The sequence below is a fragment of the Eriocheir sinensis genome, chromosome 4 (genome assembly GCF_024679095.1).
Source record: "Eriocheir sinensis breed Jianghai 21 chromosome 4, ASM2467909v1, whole genome shotgun sequence".
NCBI lineage: Eukaryota > Metazoa > Arthropoda > Malacostraca > Decapoda > Varunidae > Eriocheir > Eriocheir sinensis.
Genome location: NC_066512.1, coordinates 13,922,424 through 13,941,421, shown reverse-complemented (window position 1 = coordinate 13,941,421; position 18,998 = coordinate 13,922,424).

The window sequence follows — 18,998 nt, the reverse complement described above, 5'->3', positions numbered from 1 at the left end:
AAGTTATCATCATTGCCAGATGTTAGTGTTGTGGTGCTGCTGCTGCCGCTGCTCTATTTTCTTATATCCATTTTGCCACACTGGTCTCGTTACTCAGACTATATATGTGTCTGTCGTCCTGTCTCTTTACGACTGCCTGGCTGGCTGGCTGTATGTCTGTCTATTTATGTATGTCTGGTTGGTCGGTTGTGTCTGTCTGTCTGTGTCTGTATATGTGTGTATGTATGTATGGTCTGTTGGTTGTCTCTGTCTGTCAGTTCGTTTGACTGTTTACCAGTGTGTGTCTCTGTCTGTTTTTCTGTCTGTGTCTGTTTTGTTGGTTGGCTGGTTTTGTTTATTTGTGTGTGTGTGTGTGTGTGTGTGTGTGTCTGACTTGCTCTTCCTTTCGTCCGTGTTTGTTTCTCCCGTGCCTGGGTCTGCGGGTACATGGGAGTGCTGACTGGGTGTTGTTGCGAAGGGCAGGCTGCGAGGGGTGGAGGGACAACAAGAGGGGAGAGAATGGGATAAAAAATAGGTCTGTGATGGGAGTTTAATTAAGCCGTCATTATTTTACTTATTTTTTCCCACCATCCTTCATGTTCAAGTTTTTGGCTGTGTGCCTGAATACTCTCTCTCTCTCTCTCTCTCTCTCTCTCTCTCTCTCTCTCTCTCTCTCTCTCTCTCTCTCTCTCTCTCTCTCTCTCACTAGTGGCGTCCCTCAGGGCTCGGTTCTTGGCCCAGTGCTCTTCATTATTTACATCAACGATAGGGATGTTGGAATTAATAATCGCATTAGTAAATTTGCAGACGACACAAAGATTGGTGACTCGGTTCTCACTGACAAAGACAGGCAAAGCCTCCAAGAGGATTTGCACAAAATTTCAGCTTGGTCGGATAGATGGGAGATGCCCTTTAACGTAGACAAGTGCCAGCTCCTTCAAGTTGGAACAAGGAATAAGAAGTTAGATTACGAAATCCGCGCCGTTAAACTCACAAGCGTTCAATGCGTTAAGGACCTGGGGGTCAAAATCGCGTCAAACCTCAAATTCTCACAGCAAATGCATCGATGCATCAAATAAAGTGAACAGAATGTTGGGCTTCATTAAAAGAAACTTTTTATTCAAGAATAAAGATGTAATACTTCCGCTCTACAATAGTTTAGTCAGACCCCACTTGGAATATGCGGTACAGTTTTGGTCTCCCCACCATGCAAAGGACATTGCTAAATTAGAAGGTGTTCAGCGTCGGGCAACAAAAATGATCCCTTCCTTGCGCAACAAATCCTACGAAGAAAGGCTTTCCACCCTTAACATGTTCTCTCTTGAGAAACGTCGCCTCCGAGGAAAACTGATCGAATGTTTTAAAATATTTAATGGTTTCACAAATGTACACAGATCAAAATTGTTTATGATCGATGACACTTTGCGAACGAGGAACAATGGAATAAAACTCAAATGTAAACAAGTAAATTCAGACTGCACCAAGTTTTTCTTCACCAACGTTGTAGTGCGAGAACGGAATAAGCTCCCACCTTCAGTGGTCCAGTGTAACACGATTGACTGCTTTAAAAACAAGCTCGACCGTCACTTCCTTGAACTTCATATTAACTAGAGTAGAAATGTAACGTTTTGGAGCCATCTGATCAATGTAGATTCACTTAGGTTTAAGGACAGACCACCTAGTCTGGACCATGGGGTCTGAGTGGTCTGATTTTCTATGTAAATCTATGTCTATATAATTCACACAGGTACGAACGACGTCACCACGACCCGGTCAGAGGAGCTCCTGGAGAAGTACCGTAGGCTCATCCAGCAGTATAAGACTAAATCCCCTAACATTTTGATTTCAGGAGTTCTACCACGGACTTGGGCGGAGAGCGACTTTTTCAGTAAGGCCTTCAGCCTAAACAACCGCTTACAGACTCTTTGTAGGGAGCTTGACGTGGAGTTCCTAAACGCATGGGACAATTTCTATGGACAAAATGAGCTCTTTCACAGGGACGGATTGCACCTTTCTCCCATCGGGGCAGCCAGACTCGGAAGGCTCCTCAACGAAGCAGTGCGTGTCATCCGAACAAAAAACGAGTCACGGCCACGTCCCTCCACCCCGCCCGTGTAAATAGACGCCGTGCATCACAACAAACCCGTAACCGTGATCCCGCAAGTACCACCACCTCTAATACCAAGCCTCTAGATAACTTAAAAATCCTTAGTTTCAATGCGCGTAGCCTAAGAAACAAATTTGATGAACTGAGATGTCTTGCTTTAACAGAAAATTTTGACATAATTGCTATAACTGAAACATTTATCGACACCACAAATATTGATTTAAGTTCCGAATACAACATAGATGGCTACAGACTCTTCAACAAAGATCGTGTAAACCGTAGAGGCGGTGGCGTCGCCCTTTATGTCAAAAGCTATTTGCAACCCACTGACAAAACACCGAAACAGTAACGTTGAACATTTGTGCGTGCGAGTAAACATTGCAAAAGTCAACAATATATCTTTCACCTACAGACCTCCCGGGCAATCACTCGATGACTACCTTGAAATGTACAGCGTCTTAAGGCAGTCACTTAATAACAGCGACTCACTGATATTAGGAGACTTTAACCTCACCCATATCGACTGGGCGACACTGTCAGGTACAGAAGGCGAGTCACATAGAATGATCGAATTTCTAGAAGAAAATTATCTAAGCCAAATGGTTTCTGAGCCAACTCGACAAAATAATATACTCGACCTTGTTATAACGACCCAAGATAACCTAGTCAGTAGTGTCACGGTAGGAGAACACCTCGGTTCTTGCGATCATAAATTAGTGCGCGTCGACATTAAAGCTCAATCATCAGTGACTGAAAATAAAGTAAAGGTGCCCAATTTCAAAAGAGCTAACTTCGTAGAAATCCGCCCAAAACTAACAGAAATACAACTAACAGATGACGGCAACGTAGAGGAAGCCTGGCTAAGCCTTAAAAATCACTTACTCACTCAGCAGAACACATTCGTCCCCTTGTGCGAGAAGCGAATTAACACTAATAACAGCCCACCGTGGTTTAATAGCGAAATTAAACAATCAGTCAATGAGAGAAAATTGTTTTACAGGTTAAAGAAAGAACAAAGCACGCCCGAAAACATTAGACTTTATAATGATGCCAGGCGACGAGTAAAAAGACTAGTAGGTCAGGCAAAGCGTAGATACGAAGAAAATATTGCAGCCAACTGTAAAAACAATCCGAAATCTTTCTTCAGTTACATAAACAACAGAAAGGCGATCAAAAGTGGTATTGGACCTTTAACAAACAGCGACGGTGCACTAGTGACTGACAGCCAACACATTGCAAACCTCTTAAACAATTACTTTTCCTCGGTGTTTAATACTAACAGTCTTCCTCTCGCTACCACCAACACCAGTACTATTGTAAATCTCGAGCATGCATTGCCTAATTTTGAAATAACAACCGATGAAGTCCTTAAAGCTCTCCATTCACTTAAAACAAATAAAAGTCCTGGACCTGACAAAGTATTTCCAACTCTGCTGAAAGAAACAAAGTCTCCTCCTCACAACCGTATTCAATATGTCCTTGCGACAAGGCATCGTCCCTTCAGATTGGAAAAAGGCTAACGTGACACCGATTTTCAAGAAAGGAGACAAAAAGTACCAGGTAATTACAGGCCCATTAGTCTAACTTCGGTTGTAGGTAAGCTACTTGAGGGCATAATTAGAGACAAATTGTGAATTACCTTGAAAGCCACTCATTGATTGGGGACTCACAACATGGCTTCCGAAACAAAAGATCCTGCCTATCAAACCTATTAACCTTTTATAACGACCTCTTCACTGTTTATGACGTAACCAAATCACTGGACGTAGTCTATCTTGATTTCCAGAAAGCGTTTGATAAAGTCCCGCATCATAAATTACTTTACAAATTAAAGCAAATAGGTATTGACGGTCAAGTAAACCAATGGATCGCGAATTGGTTGAGCAACAGACAACAAAGAGTAGTGATTGACGGATTTAACTCAGAGTGGGCGCCTGTCACTAGTGGCGTCCTCAGGGCTCAGTCCTTGGCCCAGTGCTCTTCATTATTTACATCAACGACGTGGATGTTGGACTCAATAACCGCATTAGTAAATTTGCAGACGACACAAAGATTGGCAACTCGGTTCTCACTGACGAAGACAGGCAAAGCCTCCAAGAGGATTTGCACAAAATTTCAACTTGGTCGGATAGATGGAGATGCCCTTTAACGTAGACAAGTGCCAGGTCCTTCAAGTTGGAACGAGGAATAATCACTTCGAATACGAAATGCGCGGCGTTAAACTCAAAAGCGTTCAATGCGTCAAAGACTTGGGGGTCAAAATCGCGTCAAACCTCAAATTCTCACAGCAATGAATCGATGCAGCAAATAAAGCGAACAGAATATTGGGCTTCATTAAAAGAAACTTTGTATTCAAGAATAAAGATGTAATACTCCCGCTCTACAACAGTTTAGTCAGACCCCACTTGGAATATGCGGTACAGTTTTGGTCTCCCCACCATGCAAAGGATATTGCTAAATTAGAAGGTGTTCAGCGTCGGGCAACGAAAATGATCCCTTCCTTGCGCAACAAATCCTACGAAGAAAGGCTTTCTACCCTTAACATGTTCTCTCTTGAGAAACGTCGCCTCCGAGGAAAACTGATCGAATGTTTTAAAATACTTAATGGTTTCACGAATGTAGACAGATCAACATTGTTTATGATCGATGACACTTTGCGCACGAGGAACAATGGCGTAAAACTCAGATGTAGACAAGTAAATTCAGACTGCACCAAATTTTTCTTCACCAACGTTGTAGTGCGAGAATGGAATAAGCTTCCACCGTCAGTGGTCCAGTGTAACACGATTGACTCCTTCAAAAATAAGCTCGACCGTCACTTCCTTCAACCTAATATCAACAAGAGTAGAAATGCAACGTTTTGGAGCCTTCTGATTAATGTAAAATCATTTAGGTTTAAGGACAGACCACCTAGTCTGGACCATGGGGTCTGTGTGGTCTGATTTTCTATGTAAATCTATGTCTATATAATTCTCTCTCTCTCTCTCTCTCTCTCTCTCTCTCTCTCTCTCTCTCTCTCTCTCTCTCTCTCTCTCTCTCTCTCTCTCTCTCTCTCTCTCTCTCTCTCTCTCTCTCTCTCTCTCTCTCTCTCTCTCTCTCTCTCTCTCTCTCTCTCTCTCTCTCTCTCTCTCTCTCTCTCTCTTTCTTTCTTTCGGGCACATTTGCTCTACCAGATTATCTTTTGCTCGTAAGATTTGTAAACATGACCGTATTTTCTTAGTGCATGTGTTTTTTTCCGTTTTTTTTATCTCTTGACGTTTTTGTCTTTACTTATGCATGTGTCCTCTGATTTTACTTGTTTGCTTATTTTTTCTCCAACTCCCTATCCCTTGTCCTCTCCCTCTCCCTCCTCTTTCCAAACTTTCTCATTTCATGCTTTGAATCTCATATTCATCTTCTTTTGTTTTCTCCATTTGTCTCTTCTTTTCTCTCTTCCTGACCCATCATGTTCTCTTACTCCTGATCATTCTTTACTCTTATTTCTTATCTTCCGGCATTTTAACTCTTTTCACTGACTTACCCATCCCAAGCTGCCGTCTTTCCTCTTCCCCCCCTCGCCTCTTCTTTTTTTTCTTCTTTTCTCCTCAGGTTGTCCAACTCCTCTTTATTATCTCCCATCCTCTGTCTCCCTTCTTCTTTATCCTGCCATTCCCGTCGCAGAGCCTTCTAACTCCCGCTAACCATGATCTTTATATTTCCGCCCGGACTCGTGCCAAATCTATTCTTCTATTTACCAAAAGCTCTTTCATCTGTAGTAAATGTAAAAACCTTGCTTTATCTAATTCTTCCAGAGACTTCTGGCACCCAGCCAAGAATATCTTCTCCAACTTCACTACTTCTTCTTTCCCTCCTCTCCTTAACTCCCTCATCTATCTCTAAGGCTGAACTCTTCGCTCAAACTTTCTGTAACAACTCCACTCTGAACGATTCTGGGCATATTCCTCCTACTCATCCCTCCTCTGACTCCTTTATGCCTGTTATTAAGATTCTTAAGAATGATGTTTTCTATGCCCTCTCTGACCTCAACTCTCAAAAGGCCTATGGACCTGATGGAGTGCCTCCTATTGTCCTTAAAAACTGTACCTCCGTGCTGACACCCTGCCTGGTCAAACTCTTTCCCCTCTGCCTGTCAACATCTACCTTTCCTTCCTGCTGGAAGTATGCCTTCATACTGCCTGTCCCTAAGAAGGGTGACTGTTCCAATCCCTCAAACTACCGCCCTATAACTTTACTTTCCTGTCTATCTAAAGCTTTTGAATCAATCCTTAACCGTAAGATTCAAAAGCACCTTTCCACTTTTGATCTTCTATCTGATCGTCAGTATGGGTTCCGCATTGGGCGTTCTACTGGCGATCTTCTTACTCTCTTAACTGATTCTTGGTCATCCTCTCTTAGCCGTTTCGGTGAAACTTACCCAGTTGCGCTAGAAATATCGAAAGCTTTAGATAGGGTCTGGCACAACTCTTTGCTTTCTAAACTGCCCTCTTTCGGATTCTATCCTTCTCTCTGTTCCTTTATCTCCAGTTTCCTTTCCGGCCGCTCTATCTCTGCTGTGGTAGACGGTCACTGTTCTTCCCCTAAACCTATCACAGTGGTGTTCCACAGGGCTCTGTCCTATCACCCACTTTCTTCCTGTTATTCATCAATGATCTTCTCTTCATAACAAATTGTCCTATCCACTCATACGCTGACGACTCCACTCTGCATTATTAAACTTCTTTCAACAGAATAACCTCTCAACAGGAATTACAAGACTCCAGACTGGAAGCTGCAGAACGCTTAACCTCAGACCTTGGTATCATTTCTGATTGGGGTAAAAGGAACCTTGTGTCCTTCAATGCCTCAAAAACCCAATTTCTCCACCTATCAACTCGACACAATCATCCAAACACCTATCCCCTATTCTTCAACAACTCTCAACTGTCACTTTCTTCAACACTAAACATCCTCGGTCTATTCTTAACTCAAAATCTTAACTGGAAACTTCACATCTCCTCTTTCACTAAATTAGCTTCTTCGATGTTGGGCGTTCTGTATCATCTCCGCCAGTTCTTCTGTAGTGCGGCGACGGCCTGATGAACGAGCCTCCCTTAACCCACTTAGCCAGTGGGGTACCTCTTTGGCCGACTCGGTAAGGAGTGGCTCTCCCGTCACGCTGGTCGCGGGTTCAATCCCAGGCAGCCGGGGAATACCCTCACTTTGTCTTGATTAATTTCTCGTGTTATTTCGATACACGCAGAGGCCGTGTTGAGAAATAGGAAGGATGAAAGAAAAAGAAGCTCGTCGGGGCATTACACTTCTCCCCCGCACAGTTGCTAACCATATACAGGGGCCTTGTCCGCCCTCGTATGGACAGAGTGGAGTCTAAGGCTCTTCGTCTCATCAGCTCTCCTCCTCTTAATGATAGTCTTCTACCTCTTAAATTCCGCCGTCATGTTGCCTCTCTATCTTCTATCGATATTTTTAAGCTGACTGCTCTTCTGAACTTGCTAACTGCATGCCTCACCGCCTCCCGCGGCACAAAGTTTTATTTATTATAGGCTACACATCAAATAAGCATAACCACTTACCTATTCAAAGCAATCTTCATGCAATTGGTGGCTTTCTCCTTGTTAAAAAAAAGTTGAAAAGTCGCCTGACAAACGCATTCTTACAGCCATCCCGACAATGCTGAACCTTGGAGACCATACTTTGTTCAGTTTCTTGATTGAAGTACACGACTAATGCCGTGAGTCCAAGTCATGTGACGAAGAAATATAGGAAAAAAAAACGAATACAACCGAACAATCGTTATACCATCAATTATGGTGGTTAACCTTTACTCCAATTCTACTATCACATGTCAATATATTCAGGTATGTGCCACTATAATAAAAAGTAGTCCCACTACCACATCATTCATGCCTTAATTGCATGAGAGAGAGAGAGAGAGAGAGAGAGAGAGAGAGAGAGAGAGAGAGAGAGAGAGAGAGAGTGGGCGAAACTTCTGATACGTCATAGTACTACGTCACTACCTGTGTTCGTTTCTTTGATTGGCTAGTCCGACTTTCCTCTCCTGCTACAGGGAGAAGTGTCTTTATTATCTACTTTTGGTGATTCACGATACCCATAAAAATTAGGGCAGTGTGCGAAATACACTGTAACAAAATCTTGTACTGATACGAGTGTTGGTTACAAAGTTATTCCCAAAAAACTAAAACTCACAGCCTCTGAAATCCACAGAAACTGGCTCGCTGTCAGAAGCGGCGTACCTCAAGGATCAGTGATTGGTCCCATGATGCTCTTCTTAATTTATGTAAATGATATCGATGATGGGCTCACTTGCAAAGTATCAAAATTTGCTGATGACAGAAAAATTGCTAGTAAGGTAACTACGACACTCGACGAAGAAGCATTACAATCAGATCTAGATCGACTTGCACGTTGGGCCAATCAATGGCAAATTAAATTTAATGTTGACAAATGTAAACTGTTACACACCGGAAACAATAACAATCGCGTTCAGTACGTAATGAATGACCAACAACTTTCTGCAGTAAGTAAAGACAAGGATCTTGCAATCACTATATCAAGCGATATAAAGCCCAGTCAGCATTGTTCAGAGGTAGCTAAAACCGAAAACAAATTGGTTGGCTTCATCGGACGAGTCTTTAACAATAAATCGGAAAAAGTAATATTAAAACTATAATTCGCTGGTTCGACACATCTGGACTACTGTGGGGTTCTTGAAAGGTCTGGACTTCCGAAAATCCCGTAAATTCTCAGCAATAAAAAAATATAAAATAAAATAACTGAAAATTGAGTTATCACACTCACAGCCCCTCTAGTCCTTATTATTATTAAAATATCTGACCAGTCACATCTCTCATAGGGTAAGCAAAAGCCAGATAAAACCTGCTCTTAAGTTTATTGAAAGCAACAAAGAAACTCGCTGGAAATTAAGAATAATTGATTAAACCAAGCACACAGCAACCTAGCTATCTACGTTAAAACATCCTAGCCTAGCCTTGGAGTCCTTCTTCAATCCTCTCTCGTTCCTCACTGCAACGCGCCGTGCCCTCCTTCCTCCCACGGGCTTCCCTGAACTGAGTACACAGTCACTCTGGACTTGCGAATACTACAAGGCTGAAAAACCCACCATGATGAGGAACGTGGCGTGGGAGGCTGGAGAGACGTCTGCTCGCGGCGAAATCTGGGCAGGAGATGGCTTGAAAGATGGCGGCGGTCCCACAATTGCTCCGTGCGCTGGCCGCGGTCAAGACGCCAGCTCTCGCCATACTGACATCTCGTTTTCTGTGCAACACTTACGCTAAAACGCCCTAACGGCTATGGATTTATTATTTATTAATAACCTAACACATGCGATTGGTCATAGTGGGTCATGCATCCCACACATAGCTCAGCGTTGGCAGTAATAACGAATCTGATTTGAAATAGCGCGCGTTCCCGCCTTCTAGTTTTCCCACCTGACTTGTGACTACTCCCGCTCTCTCAATCAAAATGGCAGGGACTCCCGCGGTAATTTTCCACGGCCACTCCCTGAATAATGAAGTCATGACAACTACTGTGTACAGTTTTGGTCTCCCTATTACAGAAAATACGTAGAATAGTTAGAACGGGTTCAATGGATAGTAACAAAAATTATTCCTAGGTTGAGAATATATCTTATGAAGAATGGTTTAAAGAAGTAAACTTATTGAGCCTATCAAAACGAAGAATGCGAGGCGATGTAATACTGTAGAAGTGTTTAAAGTATTTAAAGGATTCAGTGATATTAATGCGGAAGATTACTTTACAATTGATTGATCAAATAGAGCAGGAATGTGTTCCTCCTCCTTCTCCTTCTCCTCCTCCTCCTCCTCCCCCCATCAATTAACTTTTCGCTTCCCCTGCAGATCTGTTTTTCTTCTTTGACTTCCTCGCCGCTACCCGTGGAGGGGAGGACGGAAAGGGGAGAGAGTGAAGGAGACGGAGAGGAGGGAAAGGAGTGGGGAAAAGGGAGAGGGAATTGAGGTCCAGAGTAAATTTGATAACATGATTTCTCCTAAGACTGTTTGTTTGTTTGTTTATGTGTGTGTGTGTGTGTGTGTGTGTGTGTGTGTGTGTGTGTGTGTGTGTGTGTGTGTGTGTGCGTGCATGTGCGTGTGTGCGTGTGCGTGCATGGGCGTGTGCGTGTGCGTGTGTTTGTGTGTGTGTGTGTGTGTGTGTGTGTTCCAACGAAATATTAAACCTTTTCCATTATCTTGTTCTCTAAAATTCATTGGCTTTCCAGGTTTGACTACGGTGTTATGATGTCTTTGTTTATAAGTTTGTTTGTTTTTGTTTTCACGATAACCATGAAACACACACACACACGCACACACACACACACACACACACACACACACACACACACACGCACACACGCCCTAGTTCATTGGTCTGAGAGTTCGCCTCGCAGCCGAGAGGTCCCGGGTTCGTGTCCCGGACTGAGTTGAGATGGATGAGCAGTCTCCTTTAGTCCGTGCCCCTGATCCCCCAACAGTGGTTAGGTACCGGGTGTTATTTGGGGTTGTTTCCCGCCTCCCGGATGTGTGTGGGTGTGAGGTTTACCCGCAGCCAGGGATCCGTCACTTGTGAGCTCCAGTTCATTCGGGGAGTGTACTGGCTTTCGATCGAAAGTCTCGCGTGGTCAAACCGTGGTGAATCCCCCCCCCCCCCTACACACACACACACACACACACATATATACACACACACTAATCTTTGAATTTCCTTTTATCACCATTCACCTCACCCACCCCCCACCACGACCATCCTTCTGCCAGCCGCCAAACACTTCACGCCTTTCTGTTGCTTCACACTTCGCTCCATCAGCAGTGCACGAGCCCTCACTCGCGAGAGCACCTTCCCACCACCACGTAATTACGACTCGCTGGCTTAATGAGCTCTCGCGCCCTCGCAATAAGTTTACCTGGCACTCGCGCGGCACAGGTGAAGGCTATGTGTGTTCGGCCTGGTATTTACATTCGTTCTGTGCGTCAGTTGTGTGTCTTTGGTGTGTGGTGAGTCTTTATCGAGCAGCCCTTATCTCGTCTACTTCCCACCCACACTCTCTCTCTCTCTCTCTCTCTCTCTCTCTCTCTCTCTCTCTCTCTCTCTCTCTCTCTCTCTCTCTCTCTCTCTCTCTCTCTCTCTCTCTCTCTCTCTCTCTCTCTCTCTCTCTCTCTCTCTCTCTCTCTCTCTCTCTCTCTCTCTCTCTCTCTCTCTCTCTCTCTCTCTCTCTCTCTCTCTCTCTCTCTCTCTCTCTCTCTCTCTCTCTCTCTCTCTCTCTCTCTCTCTCTCTCTCTCTCTCTCTCTCTCTCTCTCTCTCTCTCTCTCTCTCTCTCTCTCTCTCTCTCTCTCTCTCTCTCTCTCTCTCTCTCTCTCTCTCTCTCTCTCTCTCTCTCTCTCTCTCTCTCTCTCTCTCTCTCTCTCTCTCTCATTTTGTCCTTCACATGCTACCTGTTAGACGGGATATCACGACCCATCACAGCCTGTTGTCTGGCAGCGTATTGGTGTGGAAACCAGTATTAGCAAAGAGAACAAACCTAACATTGGTCTCTAACCCGGCAGTTCTTCATCCCATGACTTCACCTGTCTTTGGATCGGGGAGTAACAAGTCATCTGTGAAACTAAATTTGTGTGTTTGTCCATATTTTTATATGCAGGAACACTAACAAGGTGGATTTTTTTCATTATATTGCCTCTTGGTCTGTCTCCTTTACCTTTGAAAAGATGCTCCTGATCTATCAGATATCAAGGTCACGCCCAAGCTTCGCGGTGTATAGGTAACATACCTTTAGGGAAGGCAGCAATCCCCCTCTCTCCTGACGACGCCTTCATATAGGCTACTGCCGTGCCTCCCTCCCACAGCTGCGTCTCACCTGGAAGAGGTTACCTGTAGGCGGGAAACACACCTACCACATGCTTGATTAGCAACCCCCTCCCCCCCCCTCCCCCCCCCTTTGCGCCACCCTCATGTTGGTCACTGCACTGTCGTGCCTCCCTCCCACGGCTGCGTCTCACCTCGAAGAGGTTACTTGTAGGCGGGAAATACACCTGCCACCTGGGAGTTCCCCGCCGCCGTCCCAACACGGCCGCCCACTCACTCCGACTTAAAAATACACGCTCTCCCTCCTTGTGCTTTTTCAGACTCACGAATATTTTCCACTCCTTGTCCTCCTTCTCTGCTTGCATTTCCTCCTCCTCTGCTTGCATTTCCTCCTTCTCCTCCTACCCCTTACATCTCACCTTCCTCCCCTTCCCAACCCTCCTTCTCCCTAACTGCAAAGCTGAAAGACCAGCCAGACAAAGAAGCAGAAGAAAGAGTCATGAGACGCACTGAGCCACACGTACACAGCACACAAAGGGACGACACGCTTGGCCAATACATCGCCATCAACAAAAACAACAACGATTTCACCACCACCAACACCACCATCACCACTACCATCAGCCTATTTATGTTTTAACACCGTCGCGCCCACACAGACCCCTGTATTTCTGTACGTCGCCTTGTCCTTTACCTTACTACAGCAACTGTTTTTGCTAGTATTACCAGAACAACAGCTGATATTGCTACTGTTTCTACTACTACTGCTACTACTACTACTACTGCCACAACAACAACAATAACATCCACCACAACCACATCCACCACCGCAAGAACAACAGCCATAGCCACCACCACTGCCAATACTAACACAATACTCAAAACGGCTTTCACTGATTCAAATCACTGTTTTTAGTAACTACTTTTCCATCGCTTCATCTCTTTGTGGCACCTCTAGAATAGTAATGAAAGTGAAGGGTATTGAAGTCGTGGTGGTGGTGGTGGTGATGACGCTAGTAATGGTCGGGGGCGATCGAGGTGGTGTAACTAATACAGGTGTTAGTGGTTAGGTGTTAGCGGGTGTTAGTGCGGGTGCTGTAGGTGGTGGTGGTGGTGGTGATTGCAATAGTGGTGATGGCAATGATGGTGACAACGCTGACGGTGACGAGGCGGTGGCAGGCGGCACGTGTCCTCCTCCTCTTTCCTGTTGTAATCTCTCCCGAAATGCCTCTGCGTCGGCAGGAAAAAGGAGGAAAAAGAGGAGAGACTCTGGGCTTGGCTCATGACCGTGAGAGACTCTGAAAGGAGGTAAAGGCTGCTCAGGCACCGTGTTATTAAACCTTTTTTTTTTGTAGATTACGAAAGGAACATCTATTTTATTTTTACCCTCAATGTTTTTTTTTTTATACTACCGAAGTAAACTACAGTAGTTTTCATTTTCTCTGTGTAACGTTTTTTTTTATATTCACTAAGAACAGCTGACATTTCTTTCTTTTAAGCCCTCTTTTTTCTCTACAAACTCTCCTTGTTCGTGCCTAATTTGTTTCCGTGTTTTTCCAACAACGTGTCTTATTTTTATGAGTTTCTACTTTGTCCCGTCCTCGTCCTATTTTTCCTCTTTCTCTTTTTGGACAAGTGTTTAAGTTTCACCATTAATCCCTTTCTCCCGAAACTTCATTATTAAAGTGGGCTAATGCATCCTCTGTCATGTTGTTATTTCCGCAAATATTTCACTGACGGCGCACACGAGTGCGTCCCCTTAGTGTGCGAGGACGTTCTTTTCTTCGCACGTTTCTTTTGTTCTTTTTTTTTTGGGGGGGTGCTGCCTGTGGATCCGGTAGGCTTTCTTGAAGAGCCTTATGGACGGCCCCAGCCCGTTAGGGGCGCAGGCTAATTTTATCTATATTGACTGCCGTGATGTAGGACTCTTGCTTGGCCCATGCTGCCGCCCCCAGTGCTCCTCTTGACCGAAGTCGCTGAAGTTAATTAAGGTTGATTGAAGATCCGGACAGCATGTGGGTAATCTTCCGCCACTCGGCGATGACTTGAAAATTCAGCGTGTTTCGGTGGGGACTCGAACCTAGTCCACGCCAGGTCCTCGGGCTCGCCACGCCCGCACGCTAACCACTGGGCCACAGCCTCCTCTTGCTTTCATGAACGTGATTTTTTTCTGAAGTTTATGAGTCTTGCTACTTGTTTTGCCACTCAACACTCTCTCTTATATCTTACTCACGCCACTTTTCCACCACCACCACCATCTCTCCTTTACCCAGTCTTTTTCGTTCCTCTCTTATTTCTCACTCCTTTCCTATTTTTTTTCAATTTTTGCTCGTAGCAATCATCCTCCCATTACACCTGCTGGCACTCAATCGGCGCGGCTCATATCCTCGATTATTTTAAAGCGAAGGAAGAAAGAGCTTCTTAAATACATACAGCACGCCCAGACGTAGGAAATATAAACAACACACGTTCACCTCGACATCACTAACTTAAGCAATGTTACGTTTTCGAAAAAGTTACATTTAGTGCTTTTTCAGCAGCTGCTCTCTCTCTCTCTCTCTCTCTCTCTCTCTCTCTCTCTCTCTCTCTCTCTCTCTCTCTCTCTCTCTCTCTCTCTCTCTCTCTCTCTCTCTCTCTCTCTCTCTCTCTCTCTCAAATGTTTCAGTTATATCTATGTCATTGATGTTTTTTCGTGTATTTCTCTAGCATGCAAAGGAACTGCGTAACATTCACCTGCACCACCACCAACACCACCAACAAGAGCAACAACAATACTTATAACGTTTTAATGCCTGACACCGTCGATCTTTCACAGCGGGCCAGACAGACAGGTAGATGACTGTAATGGCGAAAATACGACGGTCTAATGTATATATAAGCAAACGTTTACACATTTCTCCCATTTATCTGTGGGAGCTTATAATGACACACACACACACACACACACACACACACACCAGCTTCTATATGCATAGCCTCACATGTCTTGCCTATCGCCTTCACAGGAGACACACCTCTTTGCCGCCCTCTAAATATATTACTCGTAAACTAACACAAAGTCTTCACCTTGTCCGCCCTCGTATGGAGTATACATCTCACGTGTGGGGGGCTCTACTCACACAGCTCTTCTGGACAGAGTGGAGTCTAAGGCTCTTCGTCTCAGCTCTCCTCCTCCTACTGATAGTTTTCTACCTCCTAAATTCCGTCGCGATGTTGCATCTATTTCTATCTTCTATCGCTATTTTCACGCTGACTGCTCTTCTGAACTTGCTAACTGCATGCCTCCTCCCCTCCCGCGGCCCCGCTGCACACGACTTCTACTCATGCTCATCCCTATACTGTCCAAACCCCTTATGCAAGAGTTAACCAGCATCTTCACTCTTTCATCCCTCACGCTGGTAAACTCTGGAACAATCTTCCTTCATCTGTATTTCCTCCTGCCTACGACTTGAACTTTTCAAGAGGAGGGTATCAGGACACCTCTCCTCCCGAAACTGACCTCTCTTTCAGCCACCTCTTTTGATTCTTTTTTGTAGGAGCAGCGAGTAGCGGGCTTTTTTATTATTATTGTTTCCTTTTTTTGTGCCCTTGAGCTGTCTCCTTTGTTGTAAAACACACACACACACACACACACACACACACACACACACACACTTCAGTATTTTCCCTCCGTACTTACGCTCCGTCCCCACATCAGCATTACAGGACTTCATGTGCGGCGCCACCAAGTGTGCATTATTTCCTCGTCATTCTTATTTGCCGCGGGATCAAGAGGCGAAAATAAAACGGGGTGCTGGTGGGCACGCCTTAATCCATCTGCGCAGACCTGTGACGTGGATTGTTACCCAGTAGGGGGAAGAGGGTAGAGAAGGCAGGGTCAAAATCTAAATATAGATCTCGGGCAGGGTATTCTAAAGAGAAAACGTGGACCGGAGGGTTAATTATGGAAGACTTGCCTTTCCTGCACATTCGCGCGCATACACATATATACTCTATATGTCTCTTACACACAGTTATTGGATCTTGTGAACATTGCTGATCAACGTACAGTGCTTTAATTTCTGCCCTTGGTCAGATCTCCATCCATACACCGAACTTCCTTGCTCTTAACGCTGGGAAGGTCACGGTTGGACTGACCTGGCTTCTGCTTTCTGACCCCGGCCGCTATGTAACAATATACATCATGCGTGTGGTGGGCTGCTTTTCACTCGGAAGCGGACTATCCCCCTCCAGTACCTCTATTAACCCTGCCGGTGGGTGCAGTCAGCATCCAGAGCATCGACGGCGGCTCCAGCTTCACGCGAGGCTGGACAGAGGGCGACTTTAAAGCTTCCTGATTGTTGGGGAGGAAGGGACGAGTTTATTGAGTTTGTAGCGGGTGCTACTCCAGGCAGTTCAACTTCTTAGTTCAGGAGAGGGAGAACCAAACACAGTGATGCTCTGGCAGCAACTGGTTTATTAGTGAGATATATATACAGCTATTTACAGTGTGCTACAGGCTCAGCATGGATCTAGCGCATAGACTCGGCGTCCCTCGCGTCGTGATTGGGTTTGTAGCGAAGCCCGCTACAATATTCCCCCCACAGCAAAAACGTCCCGTTGCACGTGAGAGGGGACGGCCCGTCCTGGAGAGTCGTACAGGAGGGGGGTCGTCGGCTCGAACAAGGCAAGTATAGAGAGATATCGTCACTCTCACAGAACGTGAAGAACCAAATTTTGAAATGAGCTTTTTTATTAGGACCTCTCGGATGTTTTTTATGTTATAAACTACTTCAATAAAATAAAATAAGATGTGAATTTTTTGTTATATACCCCATGAAGCAATTGTCGGTGAATAAAAAATATAAATAGAAATGTTCACGGCATCTCATCCTGGACGATGATTGGCTGGCGTCCCGATAAGCTCCACCCCTTCCTCGAGCCTAATTAAGCCCCGCCCCATCCTCGTTGTCTGCCCAAACCGACGACTTCACACACCACACTCCCACCCTGTTTCCTGACCCCAACATTCATTTTTACGAAAAACTGAGACCACCATCATCTTCCTGAGAAAATTATGCATCACACTAGCATAAATTTGTAACAATAATGTAAAATTACACATACGAAAATCAGAGTTAAGTGAACTATGGAGCAAACATGTTCTTGCACTTATTTCCCTTCAACTCCTTAGTACTCAGCTGGTTTTCGTCCCATCACTTTTATAAGCCCAGATCCTGAATCTGCATGCTTTTCTGCTTCTGATGGTGTAGGGTACGTCCCGAGGTAAAAATATGCAGAGGGTCAAAAACGCCTCCAAACATAAGCCACGCCGTGACGGTGTTCATTAGCTTCGGCATTTGTTTACTCAAGTCAGACTCGCCGCTCACCTCACGCCCTATCTGTGTGTGAGCGGCGAGTCTGACAATAAATGCCGAAATAACCGTCACGGCGTATGTTCAAACGATTTTGACCTATGCATATTTTACCTCGAAGATACACCATCACAAGCAGAAAAGCATTTGGATCTGACTTAAGCTGAAAAATTGCGAAGCAAGTACTATAGGAGTTGAAGGAAAGCAAATTTGCAGCCTGTTTGACGATACCTTCTCTATACTTACCTTGGGCTCGAAGGTATGCTATCTTGAGTCGGTCGATGGAGACCCAGTCGTCGCTGCCCCTTATACGAAGCAGGAAAGCTTTCTTCTTTCTTTGGATGATTTCGTAGGGGCCAGAGTAAGGGGGGGTGAGGGGGGGGTGTGGGCGTCGGTGCGAAGAAAGACATTCATTGATGAATGTAGATATCTGGGGACGTAACGGTGCTCTGGCGTCTTGTATGTTTGTTTGCACGGGGCGAATTTCCCGAGGATGTTCCTGAGGCGGTTGATGTCGTTGCTCGTAGAGGGCGTCTGGGAAAAATTCCAGGATGCTCGTGGCCAAAAAACGAGTAGGGCGGCCGCCGTGCATCGCGGCGGCCATCACCGGTGTTAACGCTTTCTTCCTCTCCGATCCTGCAACGGGGGTGCGTTTCCTAGTCGACGCTGGCGCTGCCCGTTCCCTCTTGCCAGCTGCACGATGGAAGAAGCCCCATTAACAGGCGTCCAACATCCAACTCGCCGCGGCCAACGGCACACCTATACCAACATACGGCCGTCCGCACCTCGATATCAGAATCGGCGGCCGCACATTCGGATGGAGCTTCATAGTGGCAGACGTCACTCTTCCCCACCTTGGGGCAGATTTTCTAGCCCACTACCAGCTCCTCGTGGACGTCGCCAAATGTCGGCTGGTGGACGCAGCCTCCCTTACCACCACCCCCATCGCCGCCGCTCCTACCAAGTTCGCCCTACAGGTAGTCGAGATGACAGACGGCTTCGCTCACCTCCGCAACACCTACCCCGATGTCTTCAAGCCAGAACTTCGACAACAGCCAAAATATCCTGCAAAACATGGAGTCTTCCACCACATAAAGACATCAGGCCCCCCGGTGTTCTCCAAATTTCGTCGTCTGGCCCCTGACAAGCTCGCCGCGGCAAAACATACCTTCACTGAGCTCGAGCGTCTGGGCATCTGCCAGAAGGCGCCAAGCCCCTGGGCGTCACCACTTCACATCGTTACGAAGAAGGACGGCTCCCTCCGCCCATGCGGGGACTATAGGGGCCTCAACGCAAGAACAGAGCCAGACCACTACCCACTGCCCCACATAGCCGAAATCACCTCCTTCCTCCACGGCGCCAAAATCTTCTCAAAATCGGACCTACTGAAGAGCTACCAGGTCCCCATGCACCATCCAGACCGACCACATGCCCTTGGTTCACGCCTTTACTAGACAGACGGACGCCTGGTCTCCACGACAGCGCCGGCACCTCTCAGCCATCTCTGAGTTCAACTGCACCTTCAGACACCTCCCAGGCAGAAAGAACCCCGTAGCCGACGCCGTCTCCAGAGTCGAGTTAGACGCAGTTCAACTGGGATTCGACTACAACCTCCTTGCCAAGGAGCAGCAACGGGACCCCGAGACGACAGCAGTGAGAACATCGCTCACAGCCCTAAAGTGGGAGGACGTTCCCCTGGGTTATT